The sequence below is a fragment of the Furipterus horrens genome, unplaced genomic scaffold, assembly GCF_987537825.1.
Source record: "Furipterus horrens unplaced genomic scaffold, mFurHor1.1.pri manual_scaffold_12, whole genome shotgun sequence".
In the NCBI taxonomy this organism is placed as follows: Eukaryota; Metazoa; Chordata; class Mammalia; order Chiroptera; family Furipteridae; genus Furipterus; species Furipterus horrens.
The window spans coordinates 51,145,760-51,165,698 of record NW_028327182.1 but is presented as its reverse complement, the minus strand read 5'-3'; the positions used below and the strand labels follow the sequence as shown (position 1 = coordinate 51,165,698).

At 41.9% G+C, this 19,939-nt stretch overlaps 1 long non-coding RNA gene and 1 pseudogene across 1 annotated transcript; both read left to right on the top strand.

The window, feature by feature from the left end:
• The first annotated feature begins 11,638 nt into the window (after positions 1-11,638).
• LOC149996185 (uncharacterized) lies at positions 11,639-15,932 on the top strand. Its single transcript, XR_016507482.1, has 2 exons — positions 11,639-12,009; positions 15,174-15,932. It is a non-coding gene; the product is annotated as an uncharacterized LOC149996185 (long non-coding RNA).
• Positions 15,933-17,152: 1,220 nt separating this feature from the next.
• LOC149996184 (elongation factor 1-alpha 1 pseudogene) lies at positions 17,153-18,671 on the top strand (annotated as a pseudogene).
• Positions 18,672-19,939: the final 1,268 nt, after the last annotated feature.

Sequence of the window (19,939 nt, the reverse complement as noted above, 5' to 3'; positions counted from 1 at the left end):
AGATTTATCAAGTTAATCACTTATTACGTTATGTAATGTCTGATCACTGGGTGTACACCTGAAACTAATAAAATAATGTATGTCATCTGTATTTGAAAATAAAAATGATTAAAAATGAAAATAAAAGTAAAAATATCCATGTCTAACTTTGACTCCCCAAAATTAACTACTAATACCTTACTGTTGACAGGAAGCTTTTCCAATAACACAGTCAATTAACACATATTTTGTATGTTATTTGTATTACATACTGTATTTTTACAATAAAGTGAGCTAGAGAAAAATGTTATTAAGGAAATAATAAGGAAAATATATTTACAGTACTGTAAGTATTTATTGAAAAAAAAATCCACATATAAGTGGATCCACACAGTTCAAATCTGTTGTACAAGAATCAACTGTATACCTGAATCTGGGGTGGTTGACACAGGTATAGTTTATGGATGCATGTTTACAGGTACATGTGTTTATGGTTAGGCTTTCCCCAGAGAGCACGGGTTCAACTCAAACTGAGACCAGTGGTTTTCACTGACAGCACTTTGAAAGTCTGATTAGCTCTCACTTCTGGCACTTGGTGGAAGGGGGCCAGAGATGCTAGACATCCATAATACCCAGGATAATTCTGCACAAGAAAGAATCCTTCTTGAATTTGAATTCAGATTTTGAATGCTCCAGACATTTGTGTAGTTTTTTTAAAAAGCCCACTCTTTAAAAAGTATCTGATCCTAGAACCTAATTTTGTTACATATGTAAACCCAGACTACTTTCTGCTTAGTTTCATATACATTACATTTCCCAAAGATGTGACTACTGTGTGAATTGAGGAAAGCTTGCATTGTTTTGTTGGGAGCTTTAGTATGAGCTATTACCCATTCCAGAAAATCATATCACTGGTAGCAGCACTGCCTGTGGTTTTTAAGTTGCTGATAAGACCCACAAAAACACTGTATCAGGCCACATCGTGGCCATATTGATTCTACATTTAGAAGCAAAAATTTGACATCTTCATTAATGTGATTGTGCCTGAACACTTCTATGGAAATAGATATTCTTTTATTATATTTACCTTCCTTTTATTTATTCCTTATCTTATAGCTTTATGTTGATTTTCTTTCAACACTATGTAGGTAAATAGGTTGTATTATTTATGAGTTTTATTTCTAAATTTAACAATATTTGTTATATTTTTTTTAAAGTGGAGACTTGCTCTCTTCCTAGAGGTGGAGATAGTTGGGTAGAGGAAAGAATGAGTAAGGGACCAGTAGTGGTAGAGCCAGTTGGAATGACAATGGGAGACTCCAAATAGGAACTCATACATGGTGACAGCCAGAGGTTTCATTTCTTGCTCTCTGAGTCAGGGAGGTCTGTTTCTTCAGGGGAGCATGCAGTCTCATTCCCACGTGAAGCCTGGCTTCTACCTATATCCTATGGGCTACCTTGTAGCAGAACACAGCTTTTCAATGTGTGCAGTGATTGCACAGGGCCATATGCAAGAGTGTGCATGCAAAAGGACAAGAAAAACACCAGAAAGAACCCAAAATTAATGATGGGTCAGAATTTTATGTATGAAGATCTAAATAAGGCATAAGATACAGTAGGCATTAATTGCTAAGATATTTTATATATATTTATAATATATATATTTACATTTATATATTTATTTTTTCATATGCTTTTAAACATGTATCTATAATATCTGTAGGCCCTCTATGCTTTTCTTAGGCAATTGGTTTTACAAAATATTGCTGATACATTGCCTTGCACAGAATACCTGAGAAAAAAGGAAATCTGTCTGCCTATGCTTTTCTAGTGCCTAGTCATGCACCACATAACGAACTGCACATGCAAATGTGGTCCCATTAGATTATAAAGGAGCTGGAAATTTTCTCTTGCCTAATGACATCATAATGGTCCTAATTTTTACTTGTGTATTTGTGGTGAGGCCAATGTAAACAAACATACTGTACTTTCCAGCTGTAGAAAAGTATATAGTACATATAATTATAGTAGTAAACATCTATGTTTGTGTAAGTGCATTATGTGATATTTGCACAAGGATAAAATCACCTAACAATGCATTTCTGAGAACTTACCCCCATAGTTAAGCAGTGCCTGACAGTACTCTTTCCACAAACAAGGCTTACATAACAGAGGGTGAAACAATAGGAAACATGCAAAGGGCACATGGAAGCTGTTTCCCTGTGTTTTCTAAATCTCATGTTTCAGATGCTCTTCACCTCCCTCACACTGCCTGCGTGGAATGCCCTGGGACAGGGCTCCTGTCCAGAGGCCTTCTCAGGGCTCAGCTGCTAGCAAGTCATATCTTTGCTACCCCACCTTCAGCTCTGTACTCAGCTACCTGGACTATCTTAAAATCCACCTAATGGCCTTAGTACAGAGAAAACAACAGCCTTTGTGTGCCCCACTATTATCATCTCATCTTTCCTCCCTTCTCTGGCCAGCCCCTTATTTCCTGTGTTGTGCCACACTTACCTAACCATGGTTTGGTAATTATAGTCTAACCTGAGAATAGCTGTGCCCCACGTGGTTGTAACCAGAGTGTACACACACTTCTGTATTCTGATTTTTTTCTTTTAAATGTATGTAAAAAATATACTGCCTTACTCCAACATAATCCAATAAAATTATTATATTGGCTTCAAAATTATATTACATCAGGGGAAAGTATTATGATTTACTTCCAAAATAATGCTGAATTAAAGATTTTGTGACTAAAGTTTTCCTGTTCATTTGGATTACTTACATTGGCTAGATTGACAGTTGGGGTTTCCAGGACAGAAGAAATGAACACCTTATGGCTTGCTCGGGTCTTTCAGTATGTCATCATGTTGCACCACAATTTATGCTTTCATTTTACATGCTGGATTTTTATTTTTATTTTTTCCCCAGCTCCCAAGCTGACAAAACCCATGCCTTGAGCTCCTCAGCATTCTGAGAGGAGGTAGAAGCTTGGTGTACTTTCCCCAGATCACTGTTGTAAGGAAAAGGTTCCAGGTGCCGTGGAGACCAGAGGATGGAGAAAACATTCCCACTGTTGAGGATTTTGATGCAATATAATAATAATAATAATTATTATGTTGATAGCTACTATTTATTGAGTTCCTTTATGTTAAACATTTTATTATCTCATTTCCTCCTCACAATCGCTGTTGTCAGGAAGGTATTATTATCACCATTTTATAAAGATAAAACTGAGGCTCAGAGAAGCAAAGTAACTATGCTTTCAGCTGCAAGTTACAGAACACCAGCTGCAAGTGGCTGAAATAGTAAGGTCTTCTTATGGTCACATGACCATAAGTAAGGAGGGAGTTGCTTCCAGGTTGATTTAACAGCTCAATAGTGTCATCAAGGAGCCAATCCATGGCAGTCTTCTTGTGTGTTTGTGTGTATGTGCATTTATTTTTATCAGAAAAGAAATATTTCCCCAAAGCCTCTCAACAAGTTTCTCCTTAAATCTCATTAGCCAGGAGGAAATTACTTGGTGAGACCAGCCTGGGTCCATCTATGAGCACATTGCTTCCACCTCCCCATTGCTTAATAAAATTGCATTATTCTTAGCAACAAAGTGAGGTGGAGATGCCTCCAACGCCCTAGGCTTGGATGAAAACTACTCTATCCAGCAGAGGTTTCACGACCACGGCAGAACAAATTTATCCAGGACACTGTATTTTGTCTGGGGGGTAGGGAGGTGGCTACCTTCTCTAGTGGAGAATAGCAGCCAGACCTCCTCCCCTCATGCTTTTTATTGAGAAGGATACGCATGGGATATACAAGATCAAAATTCAAAAATCATCAATGGCTTTCAGGTGCCTAGATTACAATTGACAATAACTGATTACAAGTTCCAGTACAGTGGGTACAATGACTAGTCTGTGCCAGGGTCTATTAAACATCTTGACCCCACACTGGCATTAGGTACAAGGTTTCATATGTTCCTTGCTAAGGATTGTTTATACTTAATTAAGAGATAAAGAAAAGCAGAGCAAGTTCTAAAGCATAATAAACATTCTTTAAATCCAATTCCCATGGAAACCCTCTGAATGGTTTTTGGATATGTCTCCTATGCAGCCATTGTTGAGACTTAAAAGACAAGCACAGCCAGAGTGCCAGCGGAAGGTCATGCTCAGGCTAGGGCTACAATTCCCTAAACCACAAGGAGCGGTTCCCCACAAGAAAGTGGGAATGGGATTGAGTGGGTAACAATGTCAACTACATTTCCCCAACATTCCATGGTATATGGTTCTCTTCTCACAATACAATGCTATCTTCTAAGACCTTTGTCTTTTAACATGTTAACAATATGCATGTATGTGCATGTGAATGTGTGTGCATGTGAATGTTCTAGGTGCTCACAATTTGGTACTTATGTAGCATGGTCATCAATTCTAAAATTAAGAAATCAGAAGTAATGCTGCAGTAATTCTTGTCTGCTATCTTGAAAATGAGCTACAGGGCTGGATGGTGTGGCCCCTTCATAAGTGACAAGGAAGGCAGGTTGAAAAACTGGGAGATGTGGATTCTAGCCCCAGGTCTGCTACTTTCTGTGTTACCTTGGGTAAGTTATTTAACCTTTCTGAAACTCAATTTTTTAACCTGTAAAGCAAGAAGGTTGAACTAGCTGATCACTAAAGTTTTGTTCAGCTTTAGTATTTTATAGGTAAAATGCAATTTTTATTGAGCAGCTATGAGCAATGCTCTGTACAGTATATCATGTTATTTTAAAAAAACTGTTCAAATGCATCTGCATGCCATGTGAATGGGAGAAGTCAACATAATACTTGTACATGAAGACTAAGATATCATAAAACAGAATTAGACTTAGAATATAATATTGCTGACTTTTTAAATTGTCTTTATTTTGCATTGGAATTGTACTTTGAATTATTATCACTTTAAGTGACTTATGTTTTACATTTACAGCACAGCTCATCTTCCAGAACTTTTCTGCTATTTCTAGTTTCCATTTTATTGACGATAGCACCATTTATAATCAAATGAGAAACTTGGCAAAGTTAGGGAAATTTTTGTGCCTGTCTCTTTTTGTTCTCTGCCCTCCTCTGAAAAGAAATAGTATCTTGGCAGCATTATCTCTTTGTCTCTAAAAAACAAAAACAAAAATCAGGAAAAGGAAATGGCAGTGGATAATCTGCCTTCTGAAACAGTTTAAGAAAGATCTAGAAGATATCAGCTTTGCACTGAAACAGCTCCATCTTCTGCTTTTACAGTATCTGTTAAGTTTCCTGATACTAAGTGGGGAAAGAAACAGTGGCCAGAGAATGTCTCCTGCAAATGTGCAGGAAGAATAAAGTGAAGGCTAAGATAAATGTGGGTGATGGGAGCCAGCAGTGCCTAAAAAACAGGAACTTATGACAGTGAGCTTTTGCTGTTTTTCTTCCAAGGTTATTTCAATATGTAGAGTAGGTTCTCTGTGTTAGAAACAAGGACATAGTGACTCCCAAACCAGTAAAAAGTCATTAGTAACAAAGGGCAAATGTAATTAAAAGGTCTTAAGGGCAAATGTAATTAAAGGATCTCTGAGAAGGGAGTTGACAGCATTAGCATATCTACAAATCACAATAGGGGCATTTAAATGAACTTGTTAGATTGTAACTCCAGAGTATCCAGTCATGGAGAAACAGGGAAGAAGGAGAGGGGAGGGGAAGCTAATTGCGTTAGGGCGAGGAAGCTAACTGCTCTCACTTTAGGGTGGCAATTTTAGGGTGGAGAAGATAATCACTTTAGGGTGGCAATTTCAGGGTGGGGAAGACAAGACTATAAAACCAGTTTCCTTTGTCTACTTGGCGTGCACATTATCCTGGCTGTGAGGGTGTGCCCAGCTCTGCAGACTCGTGAATAAAGGCCTCGCTTTACTGCTCAAGTCCTGAGTCCCAGTTTTTATTGTGAGCGTTTCTCACATCTGCAGCAGCTGCTATTCAATCAGCCACATTTCCTGAACTGGTTAGTGTATTTTTAGTTGATAGGGGAAAAGAAAAAGAAAAACTTGATTAGGAAGGAGGTTGGAAAGTCACTTAATAATTAGAAGTCAAAATCAGTACTTGAGGCCTTTCTACATTTTCCAGTTGAGTTACTGTCTCTGTGGGCAGCAATGAGCAAAGTGGTTTTTACTTTAATTCTCTTGTTTTTATTTTAAAAATTACATAAGTAACGATGAATATTTTTTTGTATAAGAGTCAAATAATATAAAAGCTGCAGAGAAAAATCTCAAGTTCACCCTCCAAATCACTGCTTCCCTCCTCACAGGTAAGAGGATCAGTAGTTTGATGTCCACTTTTACAGTTATCTTTTTATAATATACTTACATATTTTGGAGCACACACATATATTTACTGTTTATTTTTGTTTGGGTCTTTTTAAGTATAATTGTGATGTTGTTACAGAAACAGGGGAGTCCAAAAATCCCCAGAGTTTGCGGCTGGGGGATGGGGAGAAGGAAGCATCTTTTCAGAATGCCTCCACATGCCTGAGGCTGGTGGCTAGTGTCTTTCTTATGCAAAATGGCTTTAATGCATTCAAAGCCTCAGGTAGATGGGAGGGGTCTTGGACCAGGGGATGGTATGGAGAAAGCACACAGATCCTGCGTGAGGTTCTGTGAATGGTCAGAACTGTTTGCAATGCCCACTGCATCAGAGGATGCAGTCAGGGATATATAAGCAGCTGCGGACATTTTAGCTCTCTTGCGTGCTCACTCTCGCTCTCTCGCCCCCTCCATGTGGCTTGGTGAAGGGGCCTTCTCCATGTGGAATAAAGAAGTTAAGTTCTCCATGTGGCTTGGAGAAGGGATCTCCAGGCTGCTTTAAGAGGCTCTCGCCATGCTGTTCTGAGGAGAGGAGATCCATGCGGTTTGCAGGAAGAAGGCAGTTTGCAAGGAGGCTGAGAATCCAGGTGGTCCTCCATTGAGAGTTGGAGGGCACCACAGCACAGAAAGGACCTCCCCAATCAGAACTGAGTGATTGGCAGCTACTGGTAAAGCTGAACTGTGCCTAGGAAGTAGGGAAACAGTGTTTCTGACTTTTCTAAAACTGGCCAGGTCTGGGAAGGGGAGGCAGGACTATGTGTAAATAAACAATTCTTTTTCTTTTCACCAAACTCTGGTATTGAGAGTTATAATTCTGGCGGCGGGCAATCGGGCCCCTAACTAAAGAGCCCGTGGGTTTTTTTTCAATTGGAGCAGCCCAGGGGTTCTGTAACAATGTCTGTAATTTAGTTATTTTATTTAACAATATATCTGTGAGATCTTTCTATGTTAGTATAAATGTTACAGAGCGAAAGGGGGTTCTTTCACCTAGTGCCTTGGTGTAAAACCCAGCAACTAGTGTTGGGTCCTTATTTACAGTATTCCAACCTGGGTAGGGCAGTGAGCACTTCAGCTCAGAGCCCTATTCTCCCATGGGACCCAGCACTTCCCTTGCTCCCCAAAAGGCTAGAAGCCAAAAGTTCCCCATCCCTTATCTGTCAGCTGTCTCCTTCAGGATCTGGGTTATGATGTCATCAGCCTCCATATAACAGTCCAGGAAAACATGTGCCATGTTGCACAGGATCACGCATTGTTCCCTCTTTGCCCTTTCAAAGCTGCATGATGTTCTCCCTTTCCAAGCAGCATGGAGTTCTCCTCCCTTTCCTTTCATTTCCAGACCGCATGGAGTTCTCTTAGCCAAAATGTCTGCCGCCTATTTTTAAATCCCTGACTGTGTCCTGTGACGCAGTAGGCATGGTAACCGGTTCTGACGATTCACAGGAACTTGCAGGCTCTGTATGCTCTTTCCTCACTACTGTTCCCTCACTTATCGTGGGTATTACGTTCTAGACACCCCCACGATAGGTGAAAATCCGTGAAGTAGGAACCTTACATTTATTTTAGTATTTATATATATTTTAAGGCTTTATAAACCCTTCCCACACACTTATACACCATTCCCAGTCCCTTATTAACCTTTCCCACTCCCTTATTAACCTTTTTCACACTCTTATAAACACTACTTATATTCTTAAACATATTCTACACTCTTAAACCTAAGTGACTTTAACAACATACGTATACAGTACTGCAAAATCCCACGATATAGCAAAAAATTTGCGGTAAATAATTAAATATAATATTTTTTAAAATCCCACAATACAGTGAGGCTGCGGTAAGTGAACCGCGATATAGAAAGGGACTACTGTATTTCATAGTCAAAACCCCTCTCATCTCTTTGGGGCCTTGAAAGAACCAAAGCCATTTGCATAACTAAGACACTAGCTACTAGCAATAGTTTTGCAAAGACATCTTAAAAGCTGTTCCCTTCTCCCCATCCTCCAGCCTGCAGGCTCCAGGGATTTTGGGAGATCCCCACTCTGTAACATATAGGCCCTGGCTAGCTTGGATTATTACCTTTGCTATACACTAATTAATATATTTATCTGTAGGTATGGGTTTGGATGTTTCTGCCTTTTATATTACATTCCATTATTCTATCTGCTCCAAGAGCAAGTATTCCAGTGAACAAGTGGGAAACTGCAGTACTTTTCCCAGTCCAGCCTCAGAAGTCACATAGGGCCACTCCTGCTGCATTTTATTATTTAAAAGCAAATTACAAACCCACCCAGATGCAAAGGGAAGATACAGAGAATCCATCTTTCAGTGGGAGAGGGACCAAAGAATTTATGGCTATTTAAAAAAAAATTCCATTCTGTCTTTAGTGATAATGCTTCTAATGTTTTCATTAAGTATAAGAGTTTATGCAGGTTTTGCACAACCTTTATAAATTTGAGGACCTCTCAGATTAGATTAAGGGCAAAGAGAAATAGAGTTTTCATTTGTTTTTCTTAGAGGCAAATTAGTATAATTCATTGAAAATAGTTTTTAAGGCTAAATTTATATCTCCAGATTTGTGAAATCTGGCTACACAGATGAAATTTACTACACAATACTGTCAGAACATAGAGGCAGCTAGAATGGCACCTTGACTTTTGGTATATGCTAATCAACTGGGCCCTGGACTTAGCCATTCCCAAAGGATATGCTGATGGACTGAGCCTGTTCCCAGAGGAAATGATAATGGACCTAGCCTGATATGTTAACTAACCTGGTGTGGGTGGGGGAAAGCAATGAGATGTAAATGACCTACTGAGTATGTTGATAAGCGAACTCACCCTTACTGAAAGGTGTATAAAAAAGGATGCCTACAGAAGTGCCAGTGGCGATTCCTACGGGCCCACAAAGAGGACCAGGATCCACCTTCCCCCTATTTCCCATGCTCCTACGGGCTTTTGAGTCAGTCTGGGAATTGGCTCTCCCCTTAACACCCATCCCCCTTCCTTTGGTCCCTCAATAAACCAGTTATTTGCTCCCACAGCAGTCTCTGGGTGATTTCTCAGAGTAGGGCTGCCCTGACATTTTGGTGCTGAAACCCAGGAGGGGCTCTGAGAGTGGTCATCAGCAGCTTGCAGTCAGGGGAGCAGTGGACCATGGCAGCATGTCTCAGGCTTGCCCCCAACCGCCCCCGACCCGCCTGTTGGAACCCTCTTGCCCCCTCCTCTCCCACCTTGCTCAAGAGATCTGCCCATCTAATGACCTCCACCTCCAGACCTTTTGCCGTGGCCTGCCCTCCATCCACACTGGACACCAACTAGTCAAATTTTGTCTCACTGGGTGAGTCTCTCGTCAGGTTGACTGTCTCGTTTCTGAGCCTACTTTGGCTCTGCTCGAAAATCCTAGGCCTAGGTTGGTCTTCCTTGGAGCCTTGAGCCTCCTTGGACTTCCACCAGCAACTGGGGACGCCCACTCCGTTGGCAAGTTCACTTGGGGCCTTTGCACCTTGTAGAATCAGCGGTTTAAGTGGGGACACCCCTTAACTCTCCTGATTCATTTCATCTCAGGCTCACCCTCTGGGTCGTTACTCTCAGTGAAGCATGTCAGTCCCTACTAAAAAAGCTAATTTCTCTCCCCACGGTTCCCTGACTTCCAAGTTCTTACTGATCTCCACAAATACCTCAGGCATAACAGCAAATGGCCTGAAGTTCCATATGCAGAGGCCTTTTTTATTCCTTGCAGCAGACCATCCCTTTGCTCCTACTGCTCCCCTCTCTAACTTTTTCTCCTTCAGCTGACCTTTGCCTACCTTTCCTCTGCATTGACAAACTCCCCTGACCAACCTCCATCCTCATCTTTTACAGAAGCAGACCCCTTGGATCTTGGACACCTTTCTCCCTCCCCCTTCCTCCTGACTTGCCAGCGGAAGACAAACATTTGCCGCCCCAGGACTCCACCCCTCTCATTTAGCCTCCCTGCACCCGTGCTCAGGCTGCCGTCGTGCCATCATTCTCCCCACCATCTTCAAGCCTGTACCCTCTTTGTGAAGTGGGAGGAGCTGAGGCCATTGTCTGGGTACATGTCCCCTTTTCACTCACAGATTTAGCCCACATTGAGCACCGTCTAGGGTCTTATATCGCAGATCCTACCCACTTTTGCAAGGAGTTCCAATATATAACTCAGACATGTTCATCAACATATCAAGATGTCTATGTCATCCTAACCTCCTCCACCATCCCAGAGGAAAAGGATCATATTCTGTCCACCGCCTCTATATTTGTGGACACCCTACATGTCCAGGATCATGATAGAAATCCAGCCAGACCTGCTGCAGTTCCAACAGTGGATCCTCACTGGAACTATCAGTCAGGGTCCCCTGATTTGACTAAGATGTCTCATTTTCTCACATGCCTAATTGAAGGCATGTGTAGGGCTGCCCTGAAGAGCGTCGATTATGATAAAATCCTAGAAATTATGCAGAAGGCCACTGAAAACCTAGCCTCATTCATGAACTGCCTTACAGAGGTCGTTCTCAAATACACCAACCTGGACCCCAACTCAGAAGAGGGCAAGCTGTATCTTAATACCCATTTTATTACACACTCCACTCCCAATATTAGAAAAAACTTATGGAAGCTGGAGGATGGATGCAAAACTCCCCAAAGGGACATAATTTGGATTGCCTTCTGAGTCTTTAATAACAGAGAGGAGGAGAAAAAACAACAAAATTAAAAAGGAACCAGCAGAGAGGAGCGACAACTCTACCTAGGATGTGGAGGCAAACAAACACAGGAGCCTGTCAGAACGAAGAGACAGAGAAGTATGGCCCAAAAGGGGAAACAGATCAAGGTTCCAGTGGGAGAACTAAGCAACAAGGAGAAAGTCAGTCTAACAGATGAGGAGATAAACAACCTAATAGATGCGGAATTCAAAACACTGGTGATAAAGATGCTCACAGGCTTGACAGATATGCTTCAGTACGGCAAATGCATAGGAGAAGTGAAGATTATGCTAAGTGAAATGAAGGAAAACTACACAAAACCAATGGTGAAGGGAAGGACACCAGGTTTCAAATCAAGATTTGGAACATAAGGAAGAAAAAAACAACCAGTGCAGAATAAGGAAGCAAGAATTGAAAAAACTGAGGAAAACTTCCCAAATTTTGTGAAGGAGATAGACAGGTCTGGGAAGCATGGAGGGTCCTGGGTGAGCTGACCCAGAGGGGACCACACCAGGACACATCATGATTGAGATGGCAGAGGTGAGAGATAAAGACAGAGTTCTGGGGGCAGCAAGAGGGAGGCCGAGAGTTGCCTATAGGCGGGTGCCTATAGGACTATCAGCTGATTTCTCAGAGGACACTTTGCAGGCAGGAAGGAACTGGCAAGCAGTATTCAATGTGATGAAAAGCAACCTACAACCAAGATTACTCTATCCAGCAAAGATATCATTTGGAATGGAAGGGCAGATGAAGTGCTTCCCAGACAAGGTGAAGCTAAAGGAGTTCATCATCACCAAGCCATTATTACATGAAATGTGAAAGGGACTTACTTAAGAAAAAGAAGATCAAAGCTATGAACACTAAAATGACAACAAACTCACAACTATCAACAACTGAATTTAAAAAATAAAAACAAAATTCAACGAAGCAAACGAGAATAGGAACAGAATCAGAGGTATGGGGATCATTAGGAGGGTTATCAGCTGGGAGGGGGAAGGGGGAGAAATGGGGAAATGGTGCAGGGACTAAGAAGCATAATTGTTGGTACAAAATAGACAGAGGGATGTTAAGAATAATATAGGAAAGGGTGAAGTCAAAGAACTTATATTCACGACCAATGGACACGAACTAAGGGGGCTGGGATTGCAGGAAGGGAAGGGGGTACTGGGAAGAGGGGAGTAAAGGGGAAAAAATTGAAACTACTGTAACAACATAATCAATAAAATATACTTTAAAAAAAAGTAACCAGCAGAAATACCTTATGTTAGCTGCTGTCATTAAGGGTCAGCCCATGCAAAGTCAGGGAAACAAAGGCTTTCCTAAGCCTCCTCCAGGACAGTGCTTCAAGTGGAAGCAAATAGGCCATTGGGCACAACAATGCCCCCGTCCACTGTCCCCACCAGGTCCTTGTCCATATTGCAGACAGAAAGGACATTGGAGGGTTGACTGTCCTCTGGCTTCTAACCTGGGGGCTAATAGACCACTTCAGTCCAATCCAGCTTAACCTGAAAAAGAACCTGAAAGGAATGAAGACTTCAACATCTCCAATCTGCTGGGGCTTGCCACTAATGACTGATGATGCCCAGGCTCAGAGCCCCTGTCTCTAACCATCTCGATGGCTGAACCCAGTGTGATTATGGCAGTGACAGGTACATTGGTCTCCTTTCTTGTAGATACGGGGGCGACCTATTTCATCCTTCTTGAATATGTGGGTATTTTACACCCATCCTCCATCTCTGTTATTGGAATTAATGGGGTTTGTACTAAAACCCTAGCTATCTCTCATATATACATTAGGGTCCTTAACCTTTATGCATTCTTTCCTGGTTATACCTGAATGCCCAGTTTCCCTCTTGGGAAGAGACATTCTAGCCAAACTAGGGGCATTCCTGTCTCTTAGTCTATATGGAGGAGCTAAGGCCAACTCCATTTGCCTTTTGGCTACCCAGGGGGATACCCCTCATCAGCTGTGCCATCATAGTGTGAATGTTAACCCCCTTGTTTGGGATACTGAGAACCCAGCAGTAGCTAGACACCACCAGCCAGTATGGGTCACCCTCAAGCCTGGGGCTTCATTCCCCAGTCGGTCTCAATATCCTCTCAGCACACAAGCTATGCAGGGTCTGCAGCTGGTCATTCACTGCCTGCTCAAAGCCAGACTCCTTTCACCAGCAAACTCTCCTGTCAGTACTCCCATTCTAGCTGTTAAGAAACTCAATGGGTCTTTTGCCTAGTCCAGGATAAGACTCCTGGGACCTAAGGCTCTCATTAATCTGTTGGCACCCACCCTACATAAAACCCGACTTCTTAGCACCCTCAGCAAAATCACTCATCAATGCTCAGTTTGCCAGAAGGAGATAGCTCAAGGGCAAGTTAGACCTCCACCATTCCCTACTCACCAGGCCAGAGGACAAATTCCAGGACAAGATTGGCAAATCGACTTCACCCACATACCACCAGTTAAGAAAGTCAAGTATCTACTAGTGTTAGTGGATACCGTTTCCAGTTGAGTGGAAGCTTTTCCCACAATATCAGCAGGAGCAAATGAGGCTGTTCGTGTTTTATTAACGGAAATTATTCCTAGGTTTGGACTGCCTCAATCCCTACAATCTGATAATGGCCCAGCCTTTGTTTCTAAAATTACTTCACAGGTCAGCACAACTTTGGGCATTACCTGGAAACTGCATGTTCCCTACTGGCCCGGTCCTCAGGAAAGGTAGAACACATGAATGGGCTTCTTAAAAGCCACTTAACTCTGCTTGCTTTACAGGTCTGGGAACCCTGGCCCCACCTGCTGCCTGTGGCTCTCCACTTGTGAACTCCACTTAGCTCCTTTGATCTCATGTATGGGAGACCTTATATTCTAGGAAATTTACCAAGTAACCCCATTCCCCTAGGCGATTACATCCCTGCTCTCACAGACACATGACACGTCCTATGAAAACACCATGACCATGCCCTATCCAAACCCCAAGAAGGTTGCTTTCTGGGACTGGTAAGTCTTGGGGACTGGGTTTATGTCAGGTGGCTCACTCACAAACTGCTCACACTCCGCTGGGAAGGTCCCTACTTAGTCTTACTAACTACACCCATGGCAGCCAAACTCATGAGTCAGGCAGCCTGGATACATTCTTCTCAACTTAAACAGGCTCATCTTGGTACCAACCTCCCTGAAGACACTACCAAGGACCCCTTACTACAAGTGTACTGCCTCAGGACCACTTCACTTGACCTTCTCCTGAAGACAAAAGAAACCTGACCCCTCATAAAATCTGCATTTGAATGTTAGTTGTTTAAGTCCTATAGGGAATTTGATTGGTAACCTCTTTTATTTTTTTGAGTCATAATGTATACCCTCCTTTTTATTCCTCCCCCTTCTCACTGTTCTGTCATCTACCTACCTAACCCCTACTCCTGATCCCTCAAGACTACACTCCATCCTACTCTCAACTTATCAAAATTTACAGGTTAACAATTATTCTGACTCTCATTGTTGGATTTACATGACCCTAAATCCACAGGCACACTCAGCTGTTCCTATACCAGCCACAGTGTGGGGATCTATTAATCTCTCTCTCTTTTCCAAAAACTCATGGAAACCCTACACAATCTGGCCCCCTGTTCTCCAGAGATCAGAGGCCTTAGCCGACCAACATTTGAAAAACCTCTCAACTTATACTTCTAAGACCTTATTTATTGCAGGACCAGTCTTCACTGGGGTCTCCATCCCCCAAAGCCGACAAGTACCCATTTGTGTTTATCATACTCAACATTTAGGATCTTCTAGCCTGGTAGGTTACCTGCCAGCTCTCCTGTGCAACTTCACCATCAATATAACATGCCAGGAGCAACACAAGAATCACCCAGCCTTTAGTCTAAACCTAGCATTGATATTTACACACCCTCTTTGGTTTACCACCCCTCCCCTACTAAGACCCACTGGGACTTCCAAGCATACCTCCTATTCTGAAAGCCCCTCTCCCCTGCTATTCCCTTTTGGCACCTCCAATCCTGACTCCCCTTTGAGTGACTCACAGTTTGACTTCACTGTCCCTCTGAAGGCCATCCTTCTACCCCTCCTTGCACCTTTGCTAACACTACTTTTACCTCTCATTTTAGGACCCTGCCTCCTGTGACTCCTTGCCAGCTTCATCAAAAGAACAGTCAACACAGCTACAGTACAGACAGCTCACACCCTCGTGCTCCTGTCTACTTCTCAGTACCAGCCCCTGCCAGCACAAGAAACATCAGAAATATAAACACGGAGGGTAATGTATACTCTAACTATGCCCGTATGTCAGCAGCAAGTAGTCAGAAGGACAGCGACACCCTTTTTCCTTAAACCCTCTATCCGCGACCCTGAACTTCAGCATCATTCTTTTTATTACAAACAAAAGACTGGAAATGTCAGACATGGAGGCAGCTAAAATGCACACCTGGACTTTTGGTATGTGGTAATCAACCTGGCCCTGGACTTAGTGCTCCCAAAGGATATGTTGATGGACTGAGCCTGTTCCCAGAGGAAATGATAATGGACCTAGCACGATATGTTAACTAACCTGGTGTGTGAGGGGGAAAGCAACGAGATGTAAATGACCTACTGAGTATGTTGATAACCAAACTCACCCTTACTGAAAGGTGTATAAACAAGGGTGCCTACAGAAATGCAGGTGGCGATTCCTACGGGCCCACAAGCAGGACCGGGAACCACCCCTCCTCTATTCTGTTGCTTCAATAGGCCCACAAAGAGGACTGGGAGCCACCTTTCCCACGCTTCCCTTGTTCCTATGGGCCATTGAGTCAGTCAGGGAATTGCATCTCCCCCTAACCCCCTTACCTCTTCCTTTGGTCCCTCAATAAACCAGTTATTTGCTCCCACAGCAGTCTCTTGGTGATTTCTCAGAGCAGGGCTGCCCTGACAAGTACCAAATAATTTTTAGATTCTAAACTTCAGATATTCAATCTTTATATAGAATATTTTACAACATAAATGGGATAGTAGTCTTTATGAATTATAAGTTGGCTAATAGTAGTTGCCACACATTACAATGAAATTCATAGAGAAAAGAATGATTTGGTTTTTATTAGTGTGAGAAATTTTTTATAGAACCAATACATTTATTTTTCACACAAAGGAGTATAAATAGAGAGTTTAGAGTTTTTTCCTTTTAATAGGGTCAGCTAAATAATACATTTAATTTCACTGAAGCTTCAAATCCCACTATAGAATCCTTGTGAATGAGGTTAGACTAGACTATGTGGTGAACTCTTTAAGCAAAACTAAGTGGTCTCTGTTTCTAAACCCACATTTATCACTTCAGTGATAAGAAAAGATTGATCTGGACCATATAGGCCAAAAAGTAGAATGGACAAGAACCAGAAAATATGCTCCAGCTGCTGGATCCAAGCTGACTTAAACCCTATACAGGAGAACTTTCTAAAAGAGTGATGCAGCCTTTTCTGGGCCAATCTCACCTGCCTGCAGAGGTAGTGATAAGAAGGGAGATTAATGATATCTAGAGAGAAGGCAGAGCATTCCCAAAGACTGGGTGTTTATACAATATAGGATTATTCATGTATATTTGGCTACTAGAAAACATAGGTGTTCTTGACCTTGGTGCATCATACCAATGCTTGGGAAAGATGTGGAGGCTGGGGAAGGTTAGGAGATGGGAAGAAATCCGGAGTGTAAAGAAGCTTTGGATTTCCATTGGCACTCCTTTTTTCCCTAGAGATATTGACATACAATCACTGGATTAAATTGATGTTCCCATCTCAATTAACTAACTCATTAGGTGGCAATAACAAGTTTACATACCACTGTGTGGGTTTATCCTTATGATCCCTCCATCAAAAAAAAAAAAGAAAAAAGGACAATATAGGGGAGGTATTTTCACCCTAAAACATTTAAAAACTTTTCTTCCCTTTAATTGCTTTCCCCGGTGACTTGAGGTGAGTTATATGTAAAAGGAATATTTCAGAGTTTGTAGTGGTAGAAAAAGAAAGAAGTAATAGAACCAAAGAAAAGGAGGAACATTTAAAAATTATATCAGGATATGCTTTTTCGAAACGGGTTTGCCGCCAGAACACAGGTGTTGCGAAAACCACCACGACTAAACCAAAGCCAAAATGGGAAAGGAAAAGATTCACATCAACATTGTGGTCATTAGACACGTAGATTCTGGCAAGTCTACCACTACTGGCCATCTGATCTACAGATGTGGTGGGATCGACAAAAGAACCATTGAAAAATTTGAGAAGGAGGCCACTGAGATGGGCAAGGGCTCCTTCAAGTATGCCTGGGTCTTGGATAAACTTAAAGCTGAACGTGAGTGTGGTATCTCCATTGAAATTTGAGACCAGCAAGTATTATGTGACCATCATCGATGCCCCAGGACACAGAGACTTTATGAAAAACATGATTACAGGCACATCTCAGGCTGACTGTGCTGTCCTGATTGTTGCTGCTGGTGTTGGTGAATTTGAAGCAGGTATCTCCAAGAATGGACAGACCCGTGAGCATGCCCTTCTGGCTTACACACTGGGTGTGAAACAGCTAATTGTTGGTGTTAACAAAATGGATTCCACTGAGCCACCCTACAGCCAGAAGAGATACGAGGAAATTGTTAAAGACGTCAGCACCTACATTAAGAAAATTGGCTACAACCCTGACACAGTAGCATTCATGCCAATTTCTGGTTGGAATGGCGACAACATGCTGGAGCCAAGTGCTAACATGCCTTGGTTCAAGGAATGGAAAGTCACCTGTAAAGATGGCAACGCCAGTGGAACCACACTGCTTGAAGCTCTGGATTGCATCCTGCCACCAACTCATCCAACTGACAAGCCTCTGCGTCTGCCCCTCCAGGATGTCAATAAAATTGGTGATATTGGTACTGTCCCTATGGGTCAAATGGAGACTGGTGTTCTCAAACCCGGCATGGTGGTCACTTTTGCTCCAGTCAACATTACAACTGAAGTAAAGTCTGTTGAAATGCACCATGGAGCTTTGAGTGAAGCTCTTCCTGGGGACAACATGGGCTTCAATGTCAAGAACGTGTCTGTCAAAGATGTTCATCGTGGCAGTGTGGCTGGTGACAGCAAAAATGACCCACCAATGGAAGCAGCTGGCTTTATAGCTCAGGTGATTATCCTGAACCATCCAGGCCAAATCAATGCTGGATATGCTCCTGTTCTGGATTGTCACACAGCCCATATTGCTTGCAGATTTGCTGAGCTGGAGGAGAAGATCAATTGTCGTTCTGGGAAAAAGCTGGAAATGGCCCAAAGTTTTTGAAATCTGGTGATGCTGCCATCGTTGATATGGGTCCTGGCAAGCCCATGTGTGTTGAGAGCTTCTCTGACTATCCTCCTCTGGGCCGCTTTGCTGTTTGTGACATGAGACAGACAGTTGCTGTGGGTGTCATCAAAGCAGTAGACAAGAAGGCAGCTGGAGCTGGCAGTCACTGTCTGCCCAGAAAGCTCAGAAGGCTAAATGAATATTATCCCCAACACCTGCCACCCCAGTCTTAATCAGTGGTGGAAGAACGGTCTCAGAACTGTTTGTCTCAATTGGCCATTTAAGTTTAATAGTAAAGGACTGGTTAATGATTACAATGCATCGTAAAACCTTCAGAAGGAAAGAAGAATTTTGTGGACCATTGGGGGTTTTTTTGTGTGTGTTGCATTTAAGTTATTAGTTTTTAAAATCAGTACTTTTTAATGGAAACAACTTGACCAAAATCTGTCACAGAATTTTTGAGACCCATTAAAACAAAGTTTAATGAGAAACCTGTGTGTTCTTTTGGTCAACACTGTAACTTTTATATTACTTAGGTTAAAAGACTTAAGAGTAGCCCATAATATGTTTCTGGTGTTATCTGCTGATAATTTAGAATTGGATAATTGTGTTAGCATTTTTTTTTTCTGGGCGGGGACTTTTTCCACTTTGTCCTTAGGGGAGAAGTCTATTTACATAGTGAGAGCTGTGGGAGGGGCTCTGGTGCAACACTAAATAGGTTAGGACAAATAAGCAAAGTAACTGTTTATGCGTAAGCTAGTTTATAAAGTCCACGTGTTACATATAAAAAAAATTGTAGTTGACATCAATATTGAGTACATTTATGTCTGATTTTAGTTTCCATCTTTACTGAAATGTGAATTCACATTTACAAATGCTGAGATAGTTTAAAGAACCTAAAATGAGGCTTAAATAGTATTGAGTCTTGCTACAGTTAATTATATCTAGATTCTAGAAAAAATAAATGATGCTGGAAGTTGAAAAACAAAATTATATCAGCATATGAGTGCCGATACCCTGTCCTGAGTGTTAGAATCAGCAGCAGCAGCCCTGGCCAAGTGGCTCAGTTAATTGAAGCATTGTCTCATACACTAAAAAGTTGCAGATCTGATTCCTGGTCAGAATCACACATAGGTTGCATGTTTGATATCCCGTCAGGGCACATAAGGGATGTTTCTCTCACTCTTCCTCTTTCTCTCTCCTATCCTCTCTCTCTAAATTCAATAAACATATTCCCAGGTGAGGAGTTAAAAAAATCATTTAAAGAAACAGCACCAGTACCACACTTTTTTTTAGCCACTTGCTAAATCTATTGCCTTTTAAACAACTTTAGATGGATTCTTGTTTTGATAAATGCAGAGAGAGGGCTGGGAAATGTTTTCCTGTCATGTTATAACACATTAAGCTTATATACAGTTAAAACTTTTTATCCATATTTGAACAGTCCTTGATAGGCACATGACTTGGAATCTGCCTTATAATCAGCTAATTGATTAACTTCTGAGTGAACTGAGACTAATCCCACTAATTGCTGAGTTGTCCCCCCCCACCCCCCCATTTGTGAAGTGCTGAAGTAAACCTCATG